Source organism: Muscardinus avellanarius (genome assembly GCF_963383645.1).
Source record: "Muscardinus avellanarius genome assembly, chromosome: 5".
NCBI lineage: Eukaryota > Metazoa > Chordata > Mammalia > Rodentia > Gliridae > Muscardinus > Muscardinus avellanarius.
In genome coordinates, this window is record NC_137790.1 from 25384362 (window position 1) to 25399281 (window position 14920).

Here is a 14920-nt window from a genome sequence, read left to right on the forward strand (position 1 = left end):
CAATCTACAAAATATCTTTACATCTTATTAGTTAAAAATACTTAAGCCAGGCATGGTGGCGTACACTTGTAATTCCCGAGCTTGGGAGGCTGAGACAGGAAGATTGCACAGGTTCGAAGCCTGCCTCAGCTACTTAGTGAGGCTCTCAGCATCTTAGTGAGACCCTTATTCCAAATAAAACATAGAAAAGGTCTAGGAGTATAACCCCGAGGTAGAAAGCCTCTGGGTTCTACCCCCAGTACCACCAAAAAATAAAAAAACAAATAAAAATAAATAAAAATAAAAATACTTGTTAGTACCACACTCAATATATAAAACTGAATATCAAAAAGATAGCCCTAGTATTTTCTATGTTTAAAACTGCTTCTTTCCTCTTGCTTTGTTCCTAAAACCTGAAAATTACCACTCTGTATGATTCAAGATTTTTATACATATTTTCAATAAGGATTCTAAACTGTAGTTTACAATTTAAAACAATTAACTGTAATTGTTTTATTTTATAATGCTGGATTTATAAAATGAGTTAAAATGTCCCTTCATTTTATATTTTCTATAGGATATTGGGTTAACTAAGTATTTATTATTTTGTAAAGTTTGAGAAAAATGATTGGGTACAAGCATTTGTTCCTAAGGATTTATTTTAGGTAAAAATTATTCATACCCTCTATTTTTTTCTTAATAGATATAACTGCTTTTTTATATCAATATACAATTTATATTTTAAGACTTATTTTACCTATGTATTGTTTTGGAGTTTGTTGCTTAATTTCTGAATACATGGAGATTTTTCTATAATTTTCCTGTTATATAATTATAATGTTAACAGTGACATATAACCAGATCGTAAAACGTAAATTTCTGTTTAATTTGTACTTTAGTTTCTCCTTTTTATGATTTTACAATAAGACATATGCGACGAACTTGCTCAATCAAGAATAATAAATCTGGCACTGAGTCCACTCGGGACCAAGATCCTCAGAAAGATGAGCAAGGGCTTCAGTTGCAGTTCTGCAGGGGTTAAGTCCTACAGTAATTCCTCCCCCTTAGCAAGTAGGAGCTCCTTCAAGTGTGGGGTCTCCTCCCTGGGGACCTGGGGGAGAGGAATCTAAAGAAAATGACTCAGACAACTGCCTTCTGTGCAATTGACAATGTTTTAATTTCCATCACCAGTATTTGTACCCTATACCCCGTGTGAGCACCAAAGGACAATAGTGAGGCATTAAGTGTGAACAAGATAAAGGGGATAAAAGAAGATCCATGGTGTCACAGTTTAAGATTCATCTAGGATTGGGCTGTTAAAGTCAGCCCCCTTGGCCTTTGTCATTGAAATCAGGTTTCTGGCCTCACAGTTGAGCCCTAGGGGGCAAGGTCCAGAGTCCAGTCCGGAAAGGGCCAGGACAGGCAGGCTTCTGTAAAGGCGAGGGGAGGGGGTTCACACCCAAAGTCCATTTTGGAGAAATTCAGTCTTCTAGGATCTCCTTTGATCCTTCCAGAGTCTTTTGTCTCTAGGGTTTAGTCCAGGCCCTCCTTTATCAAGATCCATAGGGTTGCATTGAGGATTTGTCCGGTTCTGTCTGCTCTGTCATCCCCTATAAGGCAATACTTATATTACAGTTAGTAGACAGGGCAAAAACATTTAACGCAGGTGACTGGATTTCTATAATTGTTCTTTAATGCATGATCTTAAAGCAGACTTTTGAGTTTTTTACTGTCCTGCTGCTGAGTCACAAATGGTAGGCTTCTGTTAAGGCCATAGAAGAGCTTATTAGCATCTCTTAAGAGGGAAACAAATGGCCCAGATTCCAGAGACAGTTTTACATCTCTTTGGGAAATGGGGCAAGAGGTAGGTTTGCAGCTTCCCCTGCTGGAAGAGAGGTGCTGGGAGCTAATCTTTAGATCAAAGGACCTGCAAGGGGGGGGGGGGGTTGCAGCCCCTGAATTCTGGCTGCATTTTATTACAGCTGGAACAATATAGAGAAATTCTGAGGGTTCAGACATTTTACTAGAAAATTTATCTTACATGGACTCACCTTTTTCCACAGTCCTAATTCTTGGGATCCTGTTTTAGATCATTGGAGCTTATTAGTGTAGAAATCTAAGAGCAGGGAGTATTTTTGCCAGAGATGACGTCTTTTTCTCAGGGCTAGTCTCCCTGAGACCTTGCCAAATAATACAAGCGTTTTTTCATGCTCACATTTGCCGAGGGGGGACGGCAGCAGACATACTTCCATGTTAAAAATCATTTTTTAATTTGTTTTATGTTTGCAATTGTACTGAGGAGATAGAAAGGAAATAGGCAGATAGGGAAAAGGCCTTGGTAGAAAAAGCTAATTTCCTGAGTTCCCTGAGGGGCAACAAATGCCTGAAATTCCAAAGGCTCAGGAGATAAGAAGGTCAAAGCTTCACAAGGCCATCCTGAGTTTCCTAATCAACAAACCCACCCAGCAAGTCTGGCATTCCTGAAATGAGACCCTTCAAAGAACTTGCAAATGTCCTATGCAAATTCTCCTTGGAATCTCAAAGTCACCCTAACCACAAATGGACTTGCAAGCGGTCAGGCATTGGCCAGTCAGATGGCAAAAGTGGGGACTTCCCGCTCGGGACCCCCTCCCCTTCTGGGGAGCTGTTCTCTCTCTCTCTTGCAGGTCGTGTTGGCCCTGAGAGAAGGCAGAGTGCATCTGAGGGCACGTGGCTCGGGCAACTCTCGAGTAGTGACCTGAAGGCCTCTGCTGGACATCATGGCTGACCAGGCCCCTAGGGGTGACCTGTACCTCTTTTCTGGCAGATCGCATGGACTCTGGGAGAAGGTAGTTTGTAATTGATGGCACTTGGCTCGGGCAACACTCGAGTAGTGACCTGAAGGCAGCTACTGGACAACAGAGACCCGACAGCCCTTAGGGGTGTTCGGCCACTTTTCTCTATTCCCTTCTGGCAGATCGTGCGGACTCTGGAAGAAAGCAGCCTGCACCTGAAGGCAATTCGGCTTGGGCTACTCTCAAGTATTGTCCTGAAGGCAGCTGCTGGACCCAGAGTTCCAGACCCTTTGGGGGTGTTCAGCCACCCTTGCCCCATTCCCTGCTGCTTCCAATAAACCTTTTACTCCCCTTCCTGAGGTCTGCGGGTGTCATTCTTCGCTCTCCGTAGACAAGAACTCGCCGGGGTTTTCTCGCAAGAAACCCCCCGTTTCAATACCATTATTTTTCAAGAAAGTGTTTGAATTGTAGGCACATAAACTACAAATATATAACCTAACATCTACCTATGAAAGAACAAGAAAACTTATTCATGTCATTAGAAGATGGTATTTCATTCTGACTAGTTATAACAGAAACCTACTTTTAAAATGATTTTAACAAGAACCCCAAGGCATGTTTTTTATGATTAAAAAAAATGGGAAACAACCAAATCACACAGGAGTCATAAATAGTGATTGATATAAATTTGAAGTCCACTTCCCCCTGTGGTATTTATTCCAATTTCAACCTAGTAACTTGAAAATAAGAAAAAAAAAAGTCTAAAAAGAAATACTGCAAAATGGCCAAAAGAAAATAGAAAACCTTTTTATTTTCTGAATATAAAAAAATGCTTTTTTCCTGATTATAATATTTTAGCATTCTAATTTCTCACTTTTAATTGTTTCATGATATATACTCATGATATATGCTCATGTCATTTAGCAATTTAATTAATTAATTCAGAAATCTAGCTGGGCATGGTGGTGTGAGCTTGTAATCCCTGCACTTTGGAGGCTGAGGCAAGAGGATCACTCAGGTTCAAAGCGAGCCTTAGCTACTTAGGCTCTCAGGAACTTAGTGAGACCCTGTTTCCAAATAAAATATATATTAAAAAATAGGTCTGGAAGTATGGCCCAGAGGTAGAAAACCTCTGAGTTCCACCCCCAGTACCACCAAAAAAAAAAAAAAAAAAAAAGAAAGAAATCGAAATAATTAAATAAATAAACTTGGGCAAAATATTTACTCAAATATTTTCAATACTTTGTATGCTATCCAGCTGTCAAATTTGTAAAAAAAAGAGAGCACTAAAGTAAAAATAAACTGAAAAATATAATATTGGAATAATAAGTAATGTACTTGAAGGTAAACTTTCTAACGACAAAGCATCTTGCTTATAAAATGACAATATAAGCAATGACTTGATAAGTGTTTGTAGAAAACATTACTTGATGAAATCTCATAATAAAATTAAAGTCAGTCATAGGAAAACTTTATTTGATCGTAAACCACGTTTGATTTTAAAAGTAAAATATTAATTATGTTTTTTTCATAATTTTTCTACTTTTTAAGCTTGAGCATAAAACTAAAAGGAAGTGAGATACTTATAATTCATCTATTCTTTCCCTTTCTTGCGCGGAGATTACAAGTGTGCGCCACCACGCCCGGCTTATTCTTTTCCTTTCTAAACTGAGTATAATACCATGCTGGATTATATTTCTCTTGTAACCTAATATTTAGGACAAAATCTTGTATTCATTTGCTATTGGTACAAAAATGTAGCATCTCTAGTCATCTCAAATGTTGCTGCTTAAAACAATAATCATTCATCCTTATGGATTTATGGAGTAAGTGAGGGTCAGTTAATGTTGACTGGGTGTAGCTTCATGACTGTGCTGAGCTTCAGGGCATTCTCACCTGTGTCTGGGTTCTTAGCAGGGTCTAGCCAGAATTCAGATGATCAAATTTTGACTATGATTCTATTAGGAGTCTTTCCTCTCATTCTGAGAAAAACAAAGTAAACAAGCTATACTTTCCACATGATAATTTCTGATGTTTTATGATAAGTGCAATAGTATAAATATTTTTCAAGCCCAAGCTTTCTTTGTAAATGATAATCATCCTGAGTAAATTATACATCTGAACATTAAGTCTCAGAGTGTGGAAATATGTTCCCTTCAAGTTGCATGGCAAATGGTGTGAATATCTGGTTCTGTTCTTGAGGCAATTTGGATGCTGAATAACTAGTTGTACTTTAAGCTTCAAGGCTTAACGCATAATTAGTTAACATACTTGTTTGATATTCTATGTAGAACTACCAAGATGTTGACACATTCTTTTTTTTTGCCAGCTTTTTCATTTATTTATATACATGAAATGTTTATTTTTTATTGGTGCATTGTAATCATACATTATAATAAACATTCTTATTTATAGTATCATCATTAAATATGTAACAAAGACTTCCAAGAGGGCCATTAATTATATAAAATGACTACTGGGATTTTTTATTTGTTTGTTTTATATAGTGATATTGATGATTCAACATTTTATGATGATGATTTAAACAGAGACAAGAACTGATTTCTTTCTTTCTTTCTTTCTTTCTTTCTTTCTTTCTTTCTTTCTTTCTTTCTGTTTTTCTTTCTTTCTTTCTTTTCTTCTTTTTCATGGTACTGGGGATAGAACCCAGGGGCCTTCTATCTCCTGGCTACACTCCCAGACCTATTTCATATTTTTATTTGGAAACAGGGTCTCACTAAGTTTCTGAGATCCTCACTAAGTAGCTAAGGCTGGCTTCAAACCCTTGTGATCCTCTTGTCTCAGCCTTTCAAGTACAGGGATTACAAGCATGCACTACCATGCCTGGTAGAACTGATGATTCTTAATTATCAGCCTGTATGATGTTACAAGTCTAGAATGTATTGTTACTGCAAAAGTTACCCAGTAAGGCAACCAGTTTAAATTATTGGCTATTAAAATAATGGCTTTTACAGTAGATAGAACACACACACACACACACACACACACACACACACACACACACAATGGAAGAAGTTGAACAAAAACAATAAAAACACCCATATAATATAATAGAGAAAGTCTGTTTCATTTTTTTTCATGAACTCAATTCATAATAATGTGCATCCAGAAACCAAACCTTTAGACATATATGAATGAATTTTGTTATTAGGAAAGAAGCAATATCCAACCAGTGACCAAAAAAATATATATATATTACTCTATTTACCTAACTTCCCTTGATTTCTAAATGCAACAAAGATTGAAAATGTTGAAGAGGAAATTGAAAGGGAAATAAAGTGATCATCATACATCCATTCACTGTTTTATTTTAAGAAATGACACCTCCCTGAATTTTGGAGAAAGAAAAGAGTATTGAAATGGGTGAACACGTTTTATTTTTAACTGCTTTTCTTTTCAAATATTAGATTAATGCTCTTTTATTTGCTTTTATTTTAATGAGTTTCCTTCTGTCATAGTATATATGACATGATTTTATGAATTAGACTGTTTTCTTATTTGTGTGTTTTCCATACAAGTTGTATTTCTTTTCTCCAAAAAAGTAAGGTTGGTAGGATCCGATTTCTGTTTCTCCTAAATATGTCTCCACTGCCATCGCGGAGACCGCTTTCAACACGCCTTTCTCCTTGGTCTCTGCTAAACTCTCTTCCCTCTCTCTCTCTCTCTCTCTCCTCTCTCTCTTTCTTTCTCTCTCTCTCTCTCTCTCTCTCTCTCTCTCTCTCTCTCTCTCACACACACACACACACACACACATACACACACAATGTCTAAACTGCATGTAGTTTATGAAATATGAATAAAACTTACAAGCTTGATATAATTGTAAAAATCTAAACATTTTTTGCATTAAAGTACTATCAACATTAACAACAAACCCAATAATCAATGCAATGTTTAATCATAATTTTTAACCTTCCCAATTTTACCTTAATATGTGAAATAGTTTTTATCCTTTATTAAACTGGAAGTAACAGTTGCTCTATTTAAAAAGTAGAATCGAGGCTGGGCGTGGTGGCGCACGTTTGTAATCCCTGCGCTTGGGAGGCAGAGATAGGAGGATCTAGCAGGCTGGAAGCCAGCCACGCGAGCTGGCTTAGGAGACCCTGTTTCCAAATAAAAATGTAAAAATAGGTCTGGGAGTGTAGCCCAGAGGTAGAAGGGCTTCCAGGAATCCCAGTACCACCAAAAAAAAAAAAAAAAAAAAAAGTAGAATTGAAAAAACATACTTTGATAGAAAATTTCAGCCATGTGAATAATAAATTTAATAATTTACTCCATAGTATAGAAAGGTTCCCATGGTAGATTTAATAATGACAGAATTGATACAATGCCACTCTAGGAAAACATGGAGAGGGATACTCAGGATTTACATATTAGATGTTACTTATTTTAATAGAGTTCCTAAGAATGTATTATTACCTATGGATAAGAAAAACAGTGGCTTACAGAGCAGAATTGGAGAATTTTCTAAGAGTATTTGCATGAAAGAAAAAAGTGCATAATTGTCTCCATAATTTGGAAAGATTCAAATTTTTTTTTAATTTTTTATTGGTGCACTGTATTCATACATCATAGTGGGATACAAAAAACTTTTGTAGACATACATGCACACCTAGCCCAGTCAGCCCCCAACCGATCCCCACCCCATTCCCTCTCCATCCCACCTTCCCATGCTTGGCTTAGTGGTTGACATCTAGTATTAGAGCAATTTATCCAAAATTAAAAATGATAATCTCACATAACAGTTTCATTTGTCTGATACCAAGCTTTTGATAACTTAAAGATAACCTTTCAATATTTCTTTTTGCTTTCTTTCTTACCAGAGAATATTTTAAGAAAAGCAAATTTAAAAATAAAAATCTCAATAGAATTAGCAAACTAAGAAAAATGTATCAAGAAGATGCATATGATAAAACATTCTCTATATATCTCCCTTTCAAGCACTCATAAATCAAATGCTAAGAGGAAGAGTGGAATATCATAGCACATGGCAGACTGGTTATAAATTTGGGATATATGTCAAATAAGAGCGAAAAGAAAGACAATTTTACACATAGTTAACTGTATGAAAAGGTCTGCTTCCGAGAAATGCTATTAACTTCAGAGCAGTGCTTATCACACGGCAAATGGATCATCCAGAAAGCAAAGGGTTTCTAGGAGACTGTGGCTGGTTCTAAACTTCCAAGTCAGAAGCAGAAATTGCATCTGCAGCATTCCCCAGAGCATTGCGTGTTTCTATCACTTGGGTCTTGGCTCCACTGACAGTGCAGCTCTGCACAGCCCTTGCTTTATGAAAAGCTTTAAGAGTGTAATTGAGTACAAGGAAAGAAGAGAATTCACTTCAAGGTTATGTTCAAACTACTTAACATTGAATTCCACCAATAAGAAATGTGCTGGTTTGAAGCAAAGTTGAACTAAGCAGAAATGAAGGAGCTCTTTGAGGTAAGTGGTAGAGCATTGGAATTTCATGAAAGAGTAGTTGATACATGCAGACAAGTAATGGGCACTGTTCTATATAGCCTCAACAGCATTCAGCAAAATAAATTCAGTCAGAATAAGAACTCAAAAATAGCATATGTTAAATTGACAATATAATATACAATGAATATATTTTCACAAGTCCCTTACATATGTGGATCAGTTTGGGGAGGTTATTTATCATAATTTCTAGATAAGAAAGAGAATTACAATGCAATTAACAGTGATCCCTATTTAGCTAATTGTCATCCTACCACAAATGTACTCCCATTGACAACAGAAGTGCCAGTCAATCTACAAAAGCATAAACTTTATAATTAAGGAAAATGAGCAAAGCTAATTGTTGGAATTCATTTGAGGGCATGATGCTATAAACCTATTCTAGCTTTCATCAAATACATAGCTTCTCACAGAAGCATAGTTACATATAAAATATTTCAAATTTCTTATTTTAAAGGAGCAATTTCCTGATGATTAAAATAAAAGGCTTAATATGGTTTATTTCTATCCTTTTTTTGGTTATTAAAGGATTTCATACTTTTTATTTAAATTATATGATAAGTATATTCTATACCTCATATAAGTGTGCTGTATTATGTTTTGGGAATATAAATAAGTACAAATAATTGAGTGTTTGAGAAAAACAAATATCTCACAGGACACAATTATATTTCACTTTTTGGAGGAATGAATGATTACCTGTATTACCAGTGCAGATTGTGGAAACCCTGGGTGAACTGGACGTGGAACAGTGATTATGAGACATCAATAAGTTCAAATAAGGCAGGTAGGCTTATGAGTTTGGGCACCAAACTTAGCAGATAGAAACATCAGAGTACTAATAAGGGCATTTTGTCCTTTACAACTAAAATCATTAGACATGAGGCTAAATTTAGTCTGATCATTTTATTTAATAGTGACATTAAAATGACTGAAAAATTAAATAGAAACAGAGACACCACAATTGTTTAACTGACTCCATGGCTCTTTGGTCGCAAAGTTTCTTGATCCCGCAACAAGTTTCTGCACATATGTACCAGCATTAAGTGTGTTATGTAGGTTTGCAAACTGATGTTACTAATAAGCCTTCACCATGTAATGGTTTAAGCTATTTCAAGTAAAATGTTAACTTTACTTTTGATGGTGGCATTTTCATCATAACTTAATTTAGCATCCTGTTTTGGGTGCTGGGGTCAGAGCAGAGAAATAATACTTAGTTTATCAGGTCTGTCTATTTTGTAATAGTTTGCAAATGTGAACTAGAATTTTTGCTAATTTTCGTATCAATAGATATGAAAAAACTTAAGTTTAAGAATATAATTTCAATTATTTCTTATTTTTCAGGAATGGCATATTTTATATTAGCAATAGTAGTAAAAAAAAAAAACAGCATGGTATTGGCACAACAACAGGCATACAGAACAAGGGAACAGAATAAAAGATACAGAAACAAACCCACACACTTATAGTCAATTGATCTTTGACAAAGAGGCCAAACTCATACACTGGAGAAAAGACAACCTGTTCAACAAATGGTGCTGAAAGATCTGTCTATCCATTTGTTGAAATGCAGGACTAACTCCTTATCTCTCACTCTGCACAGAAATCAACTTGAGATGGATCAAAAACTTAGTAATTAGATCAGAGAATGTAAGAAGAGGGCATTGGCTCAGCACTCCAACATACAGACACAGGCAGTAACTTTCTCAATAAGATCTCCAAAGCACAGGAAATTAAAACAAAAATTAACGAGTGGGATGATATCAAACTAAAATGTTTCTTCTCATCAGAGAAAACCATCAAAAACCTAAAGAGAAAGCCTACAGAATTGGTGAAGATCTTTACCAGCCACCACTTTGATAGAGGACTAATATCCAGAATACACAAAGAGCTCAAAAAACTCTACACTGGCAAAACAAATAACCCAATCAAGAAATGGGCAACTGAATTAAATAGATATAGACATTTCACAAAAGAAGAGATACAAAGGCCAATAGATACATGAAAAGGTGTTCAACATCATTAGCCATTAGGGAAATGCAAATCAAAACTATGGTGAGTTTCCATTCTAACCCCTGGGTATCTTTCCAAAGAGGTTGAAATCAGAGACCTACAATAACATATGCATACTCATGTTCATAGCAGCACAACTTCCAATATCCAAAATATGGATCCAACCTAGGTCTCCATCAACAGATGAATGGATTGCAAAATTATGGGAAATACACACAATGGAATTCTACCTAGCAATAAAAAACAAAATCATATCATTTAAAAGAAGATGGAAAGATCTGGAAAGCATTATGTTAAGTGAGATCAGCCAAGCACAAAAAGAGAAGGGACATATGTTTTCTCTAATATGCCCAAACTAGGGAGTATTAGGGACATCAAAGGGACACCAGGAAACCTCAACAATGCTAGAAATGAAGGGTAGGAGAGGAAGAAGACTGAGTTTGATTAACTGGAGGAATTACATTCAAATATGTGTAAAAGTGTGAATGTAGCATGGTCAACCTAGACACTCATTGTTGAAAGCAGGAAAGAGAAAGTGGGAAGCACCAAGCTCTTTGTGAATGCATGCCATTTTCAATATGATCCACACAAAAGTAAAAAGAAATAAATAAATAAATGCAGAAATAAAAATATTAAAACTGAAACAATAGCATACATGCCTACCAATAAAAGCAAAAAAAAAAAAAAAAAAGTAAGGACAAAAAAAGAAACATTAAATGCAATCCTTTAGCTTTATCCCTAAAGGAAGAAATCAAATATTGGGAAACCTAGTTTATCTTTTCAAAATGCATTATCATATGATGAGAATTAACATAAAAACAGGTCTTAAAAACACTGCAGTCTGTTGAAATTGTGCAGTCTTTTGGGAAAGTTAAGACAAGGAAATCAATTAACATTAAAAGTTGCAATTTAGTTTAGTCAAGCCAAAGAGAGTATAGTTCAAGTCATTATTAGAAATTAAAATCATAAGGTAAAACCTTGGCCTAACCTATGCCATTGTAAGGGGTATATAAATTATAGGTGTTGAATAAATCAAAAGTTACTTTATTGCTATGAGCAAATTTACTTCTGAATAGAGAATTGATCAATATCAAAAGTCTTATACATGTAGCTTTCTTCCAAACAAAGAAATGTGTGTTCACACTCTGATATTAAAAATGTAAATTTGTTTTTGTTCTATAAAGTGTTATATTCTTAACATAGTGCTTATACTTAATATTCAGTAAGGGCACATTTTGTTGAGTGTTATAAATAGAGGGTTATTAAAAGAAGTAAAAGCTACTAAGTCACATTAGCAAATACAGGTTTTTTTTTTTTTTTTTTTTTTTTTTTTTTGTGGAACTGGAGGTGGAACCCAGAGGCTTTCTACCTCCGGGCTATACTCCCAGACCTATTTTATACTTTATTTGGAAACAGGGTCTCACTAAATTGCTGAGAGCCTCACTAAGTAGCTGAGGCTGGCTTTGAACCTGTATGATCCTCCTATCTCAGCCTCCCAAGTGCAGGGATTATAAGCATGCGCCACCACGCCCGGCTAAATACAGGTTTTTTGAAGTATTTTTAGTGTATGTATAAGAGAGGTGAGGCTTGCTTAGACTAAAGAGCAAAGTTTATTATAATAAATTATTTAAAATATGTATAATTAACTGTGTAGTAGGTAAATATTTTTCAGTTAAGGCTAGTGATTCCTTTAAACACTAATTTTGCAAAATCAGAAGATTTAAGCCGGGCGTGGTGGCGCAGGCTTGTAATCCCAGAATTTGGGAGGCTGAGACCTGGAGGATCGCGGTTCACGGACAGCCTCAGCTACTTAGTGAGGCCTCTGAAACTCAGTGAGACCCGGTTTCAAAATAAAGAAAAAATAGAGCAGGGGGTGTAGCTCAGAAGATTTATTTATCCTGAACATCATTTGGTAAATGTTTAGAAATATCCTTCTTCAAAATATAGAAAAATCTACAGGATATTATAATTTTTGTTAATATTCCATAAACAGTTTTTAGGACGTTGCTTCATTCCTAATTATAACCTACATATTTTATTGCATGTTACAGAGATTCTGAATAATTAAATGAAATCAGATATAAAATTAGACCTTAATATTTGGTATCAGAGCTAAAATGTGTTCTAAATGGTACATGAACTGCTCAGACCTTGGAAGATGTATTAACTAAAGTGGACTTTCTAATTTTACTGCATTTTTTCATGTATTATTTGAACTTTTATCACAGTGAAGGTTTCTTTTATATCTAAAAACTACTTATACCAACCAAATCTATGAGTGAATGATGTCACAAGTCACATTCATGTCCTCAGACACTAATATCAATCAGTAGGCAGCCATTGATCCTGCTGAGATTTTCAATCCTGCCCAAGCAGGAGTGTGAATATAGCTGGTTATACTCAAGAGATAAATTACCATATAACTTAAATGCAGTGATGTTTATATGATTTTTATAATGAACAAACTTTTATATCATACTATGTCATAAGTCTACATTGTAGAAAAGACAAACTGATTTAGTAGGGTCCAGGGAAAGGCAGCCTCACCCACATTTATATTTTTGCAGGCTTCTCACAGATTAATAAAATTTTGTTCCTAATTATAACCTTAATTAATAAAATGAGGGCTAGGGATGCAGTTCAGTGACATGGTGCTTCCCAAGCATGTAAAAGACCCTGAGTACAATTTCTAACAACCCCAAAAATGAACAAAATTAATAGGGTGGCATACATTTCTAAATATGTAAAATTAGTTTTATGTTATTTATTTCATCATAATACATTATTTATATTATTTTAATTGTATTACAAACATAATTTGGGGGTGTATAAATATTTCTGAATTGAACACTATATCATGAAAAAATAAATAACACACAATTTATGCAACAATACTTTGTTGGTTTGTAAACATAAGTATTAACTGAATATCTAAATAGGCCTTATGGTAGAAGATACACTTTCAATCACATTGTACAAAATTGAGTAGATTAAACAATAATTTACGTAGATACTTTAATACTGCATACTAGTTTGGATCCTATTTTTATACCTCTAAAACACGTGTATACACTTGATGTTTTCTGGTTATTGCTTGTACTACCCTCAGTCTTGGCATAGCTTTAACTTCAGTCAGCCACATCTAGGTCCTAAATCTACCATGCGGGTAAAATGATATTAATTCATCCATAGCATGTGTATTATATCTTAACTATTTTATCCCAGCACTTGGCCAGATCTTGTGCCCATATCCTCTTAGCTGCATCCTTGGTGAAACTGAGTCAAGTTTTCCAAGACTTCTTCGCTGAATTTTGGCCTCAATGAATGATTAAGCATCTGGCTTCTTGTTGGACTGGATCTATATCTAGCTCAGGTTTACTCATCTTTAATTTTTCCCCTATGGTTGCACTAGAACCAACAAACATCTAACAACTGTTTGGCAGTCTTTTCAATGGAAAATGAACTTGCACCCATTCTTTCTATCTTGAAGTAGAAGTCACTGCAAAATAATTTTCTTCAGTATACAAACTTGAGTGTATTGGGATAATAATATTTGGGTTTTATCACAAAACTACATTATCCTATCATTTTCTTTTGGTTTCCTTAGTTCCCAGTGAATTCATTTATGATTTTTTTCTTTTTTTTACATATTTAAAACAGAACATAGAGTGAGTCTGAAATGTCTTGACATATACAGTATATTTCAAAATGCCTCAATTTTTAAGCCTATTACAACACTTCTTTATACTACAAAACTCATATTTATTTATCAGTCACACCAGAGATGGTTAGATGGTTCCTTGTTTTCTTTCCTGCTAAAATATCAGGAATAAATTATCTTTTAAATTATCTACTGTGTAGATAAATAATGACTAGAGATAGGCAGTGTCTGTTGTTGAATGAAGCAAATAAATTTATTGGTCTAAATATTAATTTTGAGATTATATTAAAAGAGAAATCTTTAAGGTGAAACAATGAAGACAAACTTTTAAAAATGTACTCTATAAAAACACAATTTAGACACTTTATTCTTTTATAAAATCTAATGTGCTAGTTCTGTTCCAAATATTAAGTATTGTAATATTGTTTTCTATTTTCATTTTATCAGATAATTAATACATTACTACCAATGTAAAAAAGTTTTTGCTATAAATTGAGTTTTTAAGGGAACATTAATACTATGAAAATAGAAAACCTCTTTATATCTTAATTGTGTCTTGTCTTTCACAATATAAATTGAGAAAATCAAATCAACCTAATAGTCACCTAAGAAAATGCTGAGTTCAACTAGAAACATATGTACATGTCTGTAACTGTCACCAAGTGTACATGTATCTCTTAGGAGAGCCTCCTCTGATTCTTTTTAATTGATTCATAGATTTGCTGTGGCTAATTATGTTAGTGGTTGTAGTTTATGACCTCTCTACTATAATAAAGGCTGTTTAAGCACCAATTTTCATCTGAAGTTATATCTTCAAATACGGCTGTGTTCCTTTTTGAAGGGAAATCATCTTTTGACATCCTTTTTATTAAATCAATCTCAATCACCAAGAAATCATTTGATTTTTTTCTTAGCACTTACAATTACCATTATATACTTATTAAGTATCATTAGTGTCAAAAAGAATGATAGTGAGACACTGAGGCAATATCAA